Source organism: Solanum tuberosum, unplaced genomic scaffold (assembly GCF_000226075.1).
Source record: "Solanum tuberosum cultivar DM 1-3 516 R44 unplaced genomic scaffold, SolTub_3.0 scf00014, whole genome shotgun sequence".
NCBI classification, from domain to species: Eukaryota; Viridiplantae; Streptophyta; class Magnoliopsida; order Solanales; family Solanaceae; genus Solanum; species Solanum tuberosum.
In genome coordinates, this window is record NW_006238939.1 from 2,182,680 (window position 1) to 2,193,559 (window position 10,880).

The window sequence follows — 10,880 nt, forward strand, 5'->3', positions numbered from 1 at the left end:
ACCTCACTACTTCTGAGAGTGAGGGTGAGCATCAGGAGCATCAAGCTGCAGCTTCGGAGCCTAAGGATGATGAACTGATAGCAGCACAGAGGGTTGAGCTACAATCCAAAAGGTTGAACGATCTGTCTAGGATGAGGACTCCTCAGGCCAACCCTACTCCTCCTCCAGCTCCAGCACAGGAAGTGGTCCTAGCACCACTAGTACAGGGTCCTCCTCCCAAGTCTATGAATAGACTAAAGACTGAGGGGATAAGGACAATCATTGAGGAGAAGCGTATGTCCACTGATGGGGTCATTGATAGGTACCCAGAGATAATGAGTTGCCTCAAGTCACATAAGTTCCAGTTGGTCACTATACCCCGAGGTTCTTATATTCCAAATTGGGTCCGGGAGCTCTATGTTGCTTATGGAGCCTTGATACCGCAGAGAAAGAAGCAGGAAACTGCATTCAAACCAGTTGACTATATAGTTGTCTGGGGCAAGAAAGTGTTGTGTGACAGTACTACTATCAATGCGGTTTTGGAGTGTACCAACAACATTGCTGACACTCACCAGTAGAGGGTGAAAACTAAGTGTTTGGAGAGAATAAAAAGTTGGCTCGCCCCTCTTATATGTGATGGTACTCCGAGGTGGTTAGAGGCAGAGGATCCAATAGAGAAGAGAGACCTCAATGTAGCTGCGAGGTACTGGTTTGGTTTTATCAGTAGTACTGTCATGCCGTCCCAAAATGAGTTCGTCCTTCGCCACAGAAAGGCAGCTTGGTTGGCTCGATCATTGCATGAGAGTGCATAAATTTGGGTATGATCGTTGGGCAGGAGATGCATATGAGGGCCAAGCAGTGCCAGACCTCACTTCCCTTCCCGATGTTGATCATCGAGCTGTGCAGATGGGCTCGGGTTCCTAGAGATGTAAAGAAAGATGTGGAAGTGATTCCCACATCTTTTATTGATATCCGGAGAATCGTGGCGGAGTATTTAAAAGATGAGATGATGAAGAAGAAGGCATCCCCAGTGGACTTTTCCCCGGTTGTGGACACAAACTCATTACCTGCAGAGGCACATTTCCCTACTCCGCCCTCCGGGCCTTCAGGTACTTCCATTGCTGCCCCTTCTGACACCCCTAGTTCCTCTGCTACTGCGTTGCCTCCCAGAGCTGTTGTTGTTACTATTTCCTAGACCCGGCTCACTCAGGATGCATTACTCTGGATGGGGCAGCTAGCCCATTCTACCGATCGTCATGCTGCCAGACTTGAGGCCTCCATTCCAGGCATGATTTAGACAGCCCTGGCTGATGCTGTGACACCATTGAGCGCTACCATTGATGCCCTTGCGACTAGGATAACGGTGTGTGAGTGTGGCCAAAGGGCCATCAAGGAGGTGACAGTTCTAAAAGCTGCCATTGCTTCACTGAGGAGAGATGTGAACCAGCTGAAGTCCACTGACATGTCCATGATCTTCGGGATGGTGGATATCCCGGATGTGCTAGTAGAGCCAGATATGCCTCCGACTACCACCTGAGATGATGTTAGTGTTGGGGAGGCAGTTGATCCCGAGTTTGAGGCGGAGAAAAATGAGGAGATGCTTGGGGTTGCTGAAGAGGTTTCTTATGAGGGCCTTACTGAGACTGAGGAGGCCATGATCAATGCAGTTGTGCAGACCTCATTAGCATATACGCATTTGGCTGACCCTAATGGCGCTGGTGATACTGTAGATGTGACTCCGGGTACTGAGACCCAGTACCAGAGTGATGCACCGAGCACTGATGCCTAGACAAACGGAGTGACTCTTTAGATAGGATCCCTGTTTACCTCCCTCACTGTCTTATTTTTTTCTTGACTTTTGGATATTATTTTGCTTGCATTTTAGGACAAATGTTTTTTATTTGTGGTGGGGTGAGGCCCACCTTTTGTGACTATTGTTATGTCTATATATTTGGGTTTTTGAGCTATAACTGTGTTTTGCACTGTTTTTGGGGATGATTGAGTTTGTGGCTCCTTGTTTTAATTGTAAATGATTTTTGGACCCTTCGAAAACATTTGTGCCACCTCTTGTTTGTATTTGAATGTGGTTGTTCTCTTTCAAATTTGAGTATCGGTCTTGATTAATACCGATGACTTGAATAGTGCTCATAATGGAACAAAAATGAATGTACGGCTACGATGAGGCTAAATTAAGTTGCATAGATAATATGTGAACTTTTTGCATCTCGTTGTGACTAGCCAAGTATCAAATTGAATCTTTTGTGATGAACATTGCACACTAGCTAAAGTGTGGAGTCTTGTTTGTCATTGGTGTCAATGCCTTGTGTGATGAGCTTACCATGAACCATGTGTGATGATACCTAGAATTTTTCCCGTTGGTCCGGTTGACTAAGTGATGCAATCTTTTGAAATGATCTTAGGCAACTTTGAAGAGTGTAAAACAATTTGACATTATGCCTCTTTTGTGGCCAGCCTTGTGAGTGTGTGATCCTTGCTTGAACACCCTTTGAGCCTTATCATTTTCTTAGAAGAAACTTGATGAAATTTTGACCTTTCTTAATCCATTACCCATAATCCTCATGATTTGTGGTTTCTGTGAATAGCCACTTAGGCCAAAAGCCTAAGTTGGGGGTGTGGTGAAAAGAGAAAGTAAACCAAGAAATGCAAAGAAGTCCCCTTGAGCCAAGATTTTTGAGAAAAATGGAACCCCTCCATACAAAAAAAAAGAGAAAAAGAATGAAAAAGTTGTGGAATAAAGTTGTGAAAGTGCAAAGAAAATGGGGGTATCCAACATGTCCATGGAAAGTGAATAATGGGGCGACTTTTGAGAATGAATGAGAATGATGAAGGAAAGGGAAGGAAGTGTTGTTCATACCACATATCATGAGGATAGCATCCACAGAGCCTAAATGACCATACATTTGCATTTAGCCCCGTTACAAGCCTTGAAAAGACCTTTTTGATCTTGAGTGAGCTGAAACAATTGTTGATTGGAAAATACGGGCAAACCTATGGGTGGAGTCATGCATTGTGTTCATCTTTGTGAGTGTGAATGTTGCATTTGATTTCAGAGCTTTAAATTGTTGAACCATTGTGTGTGGATATGGAATCATCCTTTGTGTGAGGGCATTTGAACACCTTTGTTGAGCTTGAACTTGCATTTGAAGCAAGTATTGTGAGCTTGAGATTCTTTGGTAATGGTGAATCACAACTTGAATCTTTGAGTGGACAATTGATCATTGCATGAGTAAGTTGAGTCTTTTTGTGTGCATTCATGATTGAGTCTTGTGTAACACGGTTTGAGACATCCTTTTTGAGTTGTTGAACTTGAGTTTTACTTGAGGACAAACAAAAGTTTAAGTTGGGGGTGTTGATAAATCCACGATTTAGACTCATTTAGGGCTTTATTTCAATAGATTTAGTGTCCTCAAATGCATCTTTTGTGCCAATAACTGATGTAAATCCTTGATTGTTTAGGTATTTGGATTGAGGAACAAATCATGGACACTAATGAGCAAAAAGGAACAAGGTAGCTGAAAGAACGAAGAAAAGAAGGCCTGATGATCGCCTAACCCATGACTACAAGAAATCATACTTTTAACGACCAATTCATATCGAAGGGATATGAATCTGGTCGTTAAAGGTATATTTATAGCGACACAATTTTTATTCCATCGTTATAAGTCAATTTTCCATTTAACCTTCACAACAGGATAATATCAGAGTGTAAATAAAATTAGTATCCAGTTGTTAATAAATAATAATAGAAAAGAGGGCTACATTAATAAATTTACCCTCTTCAATTTTTCAACAACACACGTTTCTCCACCACCCCACTCCTTTGTGAAGAAAACATTATTGATATACTCCACATTTGTCTTTTTCTATGATTGTTAGAGAATTCAGCAAGCAGAGGAAGCATAGGAAGCCTTGCAAGAACAGCTTCTCTCCATTTCAGTTATAGAAAATAGAGTGATGTTTATAGAAAAATCTACAACCCTTGCTTCTATCCAAGTTTGGTAAGAGTAAATTAAGCAAAGCATTGCGTCTCTTCTAGGTTCGTTAGAGGAGAATCAACAGATATAGATACTCAGGGCTCTGTGCTCCATCTTCTAAAAGGTAATTTTGGTATCCCTGCTTGATAGCATAGCAACAAAATCAACTTCCTTTTCTTATTGCTCTTTGTAACCTTGCTGCGGTTGATAATATTCGGACGCGTTGTTGGAGTTCCCAACTCTTCAAGGTAAAATTTGTTATTATATCTATGAATTTCTTTGTGGAATGAATAATTTTTTAAAATTTTGTATTTTCTCAAATTTTAGGTTTCCGTTTAGGTTTTTCTTCTTTTTTGGTGTTCTTGAACTTACATAGATAAGCTGTATTATATTTTGCCATTGTCATATGTTATGTGTACTGCTTTGAGCACTTCTTATGGTAACCTTGATTGAAATAATAAAAAGTGTGATGATGATGATTATTGATTAAGTTATTAACCTGATAATTCTGATAACAAAATCTCCACAGTTCTTATGATTCAAATACCTGCATCATTTAACGTCTGCTTGTCATATGTTATGTGTACTAATTTTTCGTTTCTATTTAATCATTTATATTGTGATTCAAGACACTGAAAAACTTAAGCTTCTGTACTAATAAGAATCAGACAGTTAACATGAATCCAAATACTTATAGCTACTTTTTTTTATTGCATCACTTAACATCTGCTTGTCATATGTTATATGTACTGAGTTGCTCGTTTATACTTTTCTCTATATTTTTTTATAGTTCAACACACCGAAAAACTTAATCTGCTGCACTAATAAAAATCTATCAGACCACGAATCTAAAATACGATTTGACAGCTTCATCTTTTTATCGTCTGCATCAGTTATTGTCTACTCATTATACATTATGTGTACTGATTTGCTTATCTATATTTTTCTCTATTTTTTCTTGTGGTTCAAGACACTGAAATACATAAGCTACCGCACTAATTAGAATTCAACAGTTAATATTAATCTAAAACACTGTTTGATAACTTTTTTTGGGTCTACACCATTTAACGTCTGCTTGTCATATTTTATGTGTACTCATTTGCTCATTTCTGGTTTTCTCTATGTTTTCTTATGGTTCAAGACATGGAAAAACTTAAGCTGCCACTGAAAAGATTAAACATATCGTCAAACTAGGTAAGAGTACAGGGAGTTCCGTGTTGCATTGATAATTCTACAGTAAAGTAAAGTAGTACACTAGAATTATGGTTCAGTTCTACATTAGTGGGACAAGAAGATCCCACTGGTAGAAATTTCTCTATGTTGCATTGCCTTTTGGTTAGCTGCGACGGTGGGTTGGACAAAAAGAGGTGCTTCTCCCAAAGAAGAGAGTCCATTCAAAATGTCGTCACTTAAAGTTGTCTTACCCAATCTACTGCAAGCCTATTAGATAGTTGGTGGAGGATCCAGCCATTATCATGTAGAATGTGACCAAACTATGACGTAGGAGCATGTCTAAGATCAAGTACCTGTGTAGCGTCAATTTCGATGATTACTGAGTGTAAGTTGTGTATTAAGAAAGCTTAAGTTCATGAAAGTGGGCAAGTAACGTAAACAATAAGCTGTCAGCAACAAAAATAGTGTGTCTGCAACCCAAAATACATTTTCCTAAACAATAAGCTGTCAGCAACAAAAAACAATGTCTGATCTCATATAAGTTATACCTGTATGATTTCGTATAACCCCTACTGGTCCTCCCCTGTCGGAGACAACATCAAAGGTCTCCATCCGCATTTAACTTAAAGGAGTTATGTTTTTGAGGCCACCATTTAAGCCAAATGAGTATACACATAAGTTTTAATGTAATGATTATGGTCTATAATGGAAAGTACTTGCACCTGGATTGTTGTTGTAAAGTATAAATACAAAAAACATTAGCTTTGAGAATGACTTGTGTAGTTGAGAGGCCATCAAAACATCTTCTACTTCTTTAATTCCATATAGTCCATAACATGGCAGCAAGTATTAACTTTCAAATCTTTTTTATGGTGCTGTCAACTTTCTAGCGGCTCAAGCCTTCAAAGATTTTCATGATAGTGTTAGGCATTAACCTTCTGAAGTCAAAAAGGCTGAGGAACATGTTTCATAAGCCTGCTGCAGCCAGGCACTGTAGAAACCTATGGCTGTGAGTTTCTGCTGCTCTATTGCACATGTGGCATCTATTCTCAATCTGAATCTTCCTTCTTGTAAGGTTAAACTGGTACTAGATTGAATTCATGCATTGCTGTCCACCAGTTCTTCCCTAAGGCAACCGCATCACTTTTTATAAGATGGTTTACTATTTTCTTATCTATTGTATCGTGTGTACATCTGTTTCTCCTTGCCTTAGCTGCTGGATAATTGTAAGTTCTGTTTTTGCCTTTATGGCATAGCTTCTTATTCCTTACAACCTGTTGTTTATTAAAAAATATAGATTATACAACATGTTGCTTCCCTGCTTTAACTTAGGACAGAAGTATTATTGCACCTAGATTACTGTTGCCTTGGTTGCTACTAACAATTGTTGGCTTGCTGCTACATTATTTACTGCTAACTGATAGGAAGCGTTGGTTTAAGGCCTTTAGGTGTTTAGCTTCTACTCTATAATAATGTGATTAATACAAAATCTTCTTTTGTTAATTATTACATATTTAAGAGAAAAATGAGTAGATTGTTTAAAGTTGGGAATTTATTCAGCCGTGGCATGTGTTAAAAGAAGAACTCCAGACTTCTCTCGCCACTACTCTTCACTTATCGCTCATCAAGATTGCTCATCTGTTGGTCTAGCTCTTGTCAATTGCTGCTTGATAAAAAAATTATGCATTCTCAGAGTGCTCTTCTCATCAAAGGTAAGTTTCTGCTTTTCTACGTGTATTAATGAATTTGATTCTATGGTGCATCTTGTTTAATTACTCTTTTTAATTTATGGGTTATTGGTGGTGGTGTTACTAACTAATCGAGCAGTGAGGGGTGGTCAGATGTAAGTATTGTTTATCACCTTAGCTAGTTGCTGCCGGACTTTTTCCAAAGGAGTTTTTTCCAACTCCTTTTACAAGACTTACTTTTCTTTTAAACTTAAAGTGCAGTAAACTTTTATTTGTCCTTATAATGCCCCTAGAGTATTCTTAAATTTCCTTATTGAAGTTTTATGTCATTTGTAAAACACATAAATACAAACTCGTTCCTCAACTAAACATGCGCCGCCTGCGAATGAAACCTCTTCATCTATCTACTTCTTATAATTAAATCTTATAATAACCCTCTAGGAAGCACGAGTATCTATTGAGTTGAGCAGCACACTGTTGTATCATTGGATGTATGTTGCCTCTCACTAGTACTTCTTAGATGATGTTCTTCATTGTGCAAGCCTCTTGTCTCCTTCTTTGCTCGAATATTTTATTGTTCCTTTCCAACCATATCTAATACACAGCATCCACAAGTGTGACTCTATATATTATAGCCATGTTCCCCTTGTCTTTCTCCCAGTTCATGCACCATTGAACTTCCTAAGTCCATGATCAGGGTGGTCTCATTATTCCTAGCCAAATCAAAAGTTTTCTCCATATTCTCTTGATTGCTGGACTTTCCAGGTTGGTGTCGCACAGTCACTCACAGCTCACTTGCATCCCTCAATGATCAGTCAGTTTCTTATATATAGTTTCCCATGTAGCGCTAGGAAAAGAATGAAGAGCCATTTAGGAGATCCAACATTGTTACAAATCACTTTCCTCCATGGTAGTTTAGGATATTCTCATAGTAGCTTATAATACATTCTTTTAATAGTGAATGTGGTCATTTGGGTCAGTTCTAATTCACACATCCCTGTCTTCTCTATATACTGTTGTATCTTCAAAATCTTCTGTATAATCCAAGTAGCTTGTCTAGGTTCCTTACCCCACAATGAGCTTCCCTACCATAATAGATGTGGACCCATTGAATCCATAACACATCCTTTTTTCTACTTAGATTCCATAGTAACTTACATAGGGATGCCTTGTTCCAGATATGAGGGTTAAGAATATTAATGCCTCGTACAACCAATGAAAGGAGAGATTCTCTATGACTCTGCCTCGCTGTACCTACAAAAAGTAGCAAACAGTTGGTAATAATTTGAGTGTCCTTAGCCTCCTCTCGAAGGATTTGAATATGAGATATTTTTATTCGATCTTCTTTCCTTTTAATTTCAGCTTCATTCATTTTCCATTTGATGCTGGTGTGTCTATTCATCTATCCATTATGTTCTAGAGCTTGGATATAGATTTAGATATATCACATTACTTGTCTATTCCACTGTATTCAAGTGTATTTGTTCTTGATGGTACTTTGAAAGGTTGCAAGTTGTTCAATGAAATGTCCAGTAGCAAAGTTGGTGTACAAACTGCTTTACCTTGGCTGCCATCTATGTTGTTCGGACTGTTCAAAAATGTCATCGGGTGCGTGTAAGATCCTTCAAGAGTAGTGTATTTTGGGAGGATCCGACACGCATGCGGTAACAATTTTAAGAAAGAAACTTAGGCTGCCATGACCACTTCCAAAACCACGTCTCTCGGTTTTAATGTTAGATTTCCTAGACCAAATTGAGCAGTATGTTGAAATAGCTAAGGAATTCTACTTAGATGGGATTTTCATGATTGGTGGGGTTGATTCCAAGACAAATTCTCATCTTGTCACTGCAAACATCAGTAGTAAAATGCAACTTGTAGCAGCTGCACTTGTTGCCATGGTATAAGTGGCTTTACTTGCTGCAGCTGCACTTGTTGCCATGGTACAAGTGGCTTTACTTGCTGCAGCTGCACTTGGTGCCATGCTGCACTGCAGTTGCACTTGCACTTGCTGGTGCCATGCTGCACTGCAGCTGCACTTGCTTGTAATCTCTTCTTGACCTATCTTTGTAGAGTAGTCCTATAAATGGCTGAAAGAGAGGGCAAGAATCTGCCTCCAGGAAATCACTTTCTAGTTGTATGTTAATGAACTTCATCTGTAAAGATCTTTGGTTTTAGAGAATTCTATACTTTTGTTAAGATGTTTTATTTTCTATCAAATGTAGTCATACTAATCCATGCATAAATTTTCAGAGGCATATATACATATTAATGATATGGGAGATTTTATCACAACCATTTTTATTTGAAACTTTTGAGTTGTACTAGCTATCACCCGGTAATATATTAGTTTATATCATCCTCTCGAAAAAATGTGTGGTTGTAGGGTAATTTATCAGAAGTCCAGTTCTCTATTTGACAATTTCTTTGGGATTCGTTTCCAGTCACCAAATGCACTATGCATGTCGATAGTCTCATAGATTGTTGGGGCATTCTCCAAGTCCCCTGGCGAATTTGAGGAGTCTACTATCTACAACATAAGTTCCAAAAGCAAGCACAGATTCCACTTATGTAGACGAGGAAGTAAATAACCGAAGAATGATGTTCATAGCTCTAGTAATCTATTTCTTAGAACCTCAAACAAACTGTTCTGGAAAAAATTAGAACTCAACATTCCAGATATATATGGTGATAGTAAAACACTTTGGAACCATGTCACTGACAACATATACCCTTCAAAAAGTAAAACTCCTGTGTGAACCAACTTCATGAATTAAGAAATTATATACGACTTCGCAGAAAGTAACTCTATATCCTAATTACTATTTTTCAATATCATATTAGACTCTAGAGAGAATTATAATAATATAAAAAAACAACTGAAAATATGCTATATTCAGCCATACTATAAGTTATTATTCACGTGTATTTTAGAAACTTAAATGTTTTGCATTCTTTTAGGTAAATATATTGAGGTTTTGTGTTTATTCTTTATGAGATTTTTTTGTTAAACTGACATAAGTTTCTTTTTTTACAGCTCAAGAATTCCAATATGAATCTAATGTTCCGACAGTACAGAGCAAGTTGAAGTTCAAGAGTTCTTTTACCAATTTGATTCGGGGTAGTTTAAAGATGTCTTATTATTTAGATATGCTGAAAATTCTCTTTTTTGGTGTTGATAAAGATAGATCATACTAACTTGAATATGATCTATCTTTCTTTAATTAGTTATTTGTATTGACAATGAAGCTTATTAAGTTAATTATTAAAAAATATGTTTTGGTGTTTCTGTGTATGAAATAATCAAATATTATTCACTAGTATAAATTTTGTACAATAGTAAATAAAAATGGGGTCTTCAAAACTCATTTACAAATAGCTTATCAACTATTGAAATGGCCATTACCGACGGAAAACTTGGTCGTTAAACGTATTGGTAAGAAACTAACATACCATTAACGAAAGGAATTTCGGTCATTAAAGTATATGTACTAAGGGGAGAACCGGTCGCTAAAAAGGACATATAACGACCGGAATTTATGTGGTCGTTAAGGATAATTTTAACGACAGAACTAAAATCCGGTCGTTGACTTTTAATGTCGGGGCTTTTAACGACCGGCAATGACCGAATTTTTTCCGGTTGTTATTGACATATAGCGACCAGAATTAGACATTTAACGACCAAATTTCCTCTCGTTAATGACCTATTTTCTTGTAGTAGAGTCACCGAATGGCCATGATCTCGCCTAAAGTTCCAGTGTGCAAAGCCCTAAAGGAGAAATTCAAGTCGGATATAGAAAGGAGCAGTTGGCGTGTCGCCGAACAGTTCCGCGATGCAGTCCTAGATCGTCCAAAGTTACAGAACCTGAAGATGCTGAAAGCAAAACGGCGATGGAACTGATCAAAGGGCGGATCGCCGAGTGGATCGGCGATCCCAACTTATTGCACCGAATGGTCATTCGCAGCACAATTTTTGGCGACTATAAATACATTTTCAAACTTTATGTTTAGTAATAAAAATTTTATTCTAAGCATTCATTAGAGTAAT

The 10,880-nt window shown here is 38.0% G+C and overlaps 1 long non-coding RNA gene across 2 annotated transcripts; it reads left to right on the plus strand.

Moving 5' to 3' along the window:
* Nucleotides 1-3,773: 3,773 nt before the first annotated feature.
* On the plus strand, nt 3,774-10,119 carry LOC102581579 (uncharacterized). Of its 2 annotated transcripts, none has more exons than XR_366691.2 (3): nt 3,774-4,222; nt 6,708-6,859; nt 9,870-10,119. It is a non-coding gene; the product is annotated as an uncharacterized lncRNA (long non-coding RNA). The 2 variants fall into 2 exon arrangements; XR_366692.2 differs by having other exon boundaries at nt 3,774-4,098.
* The last annotated feature ends 761 nt before the right edge of the window (nt 10,120-10,880 follow it).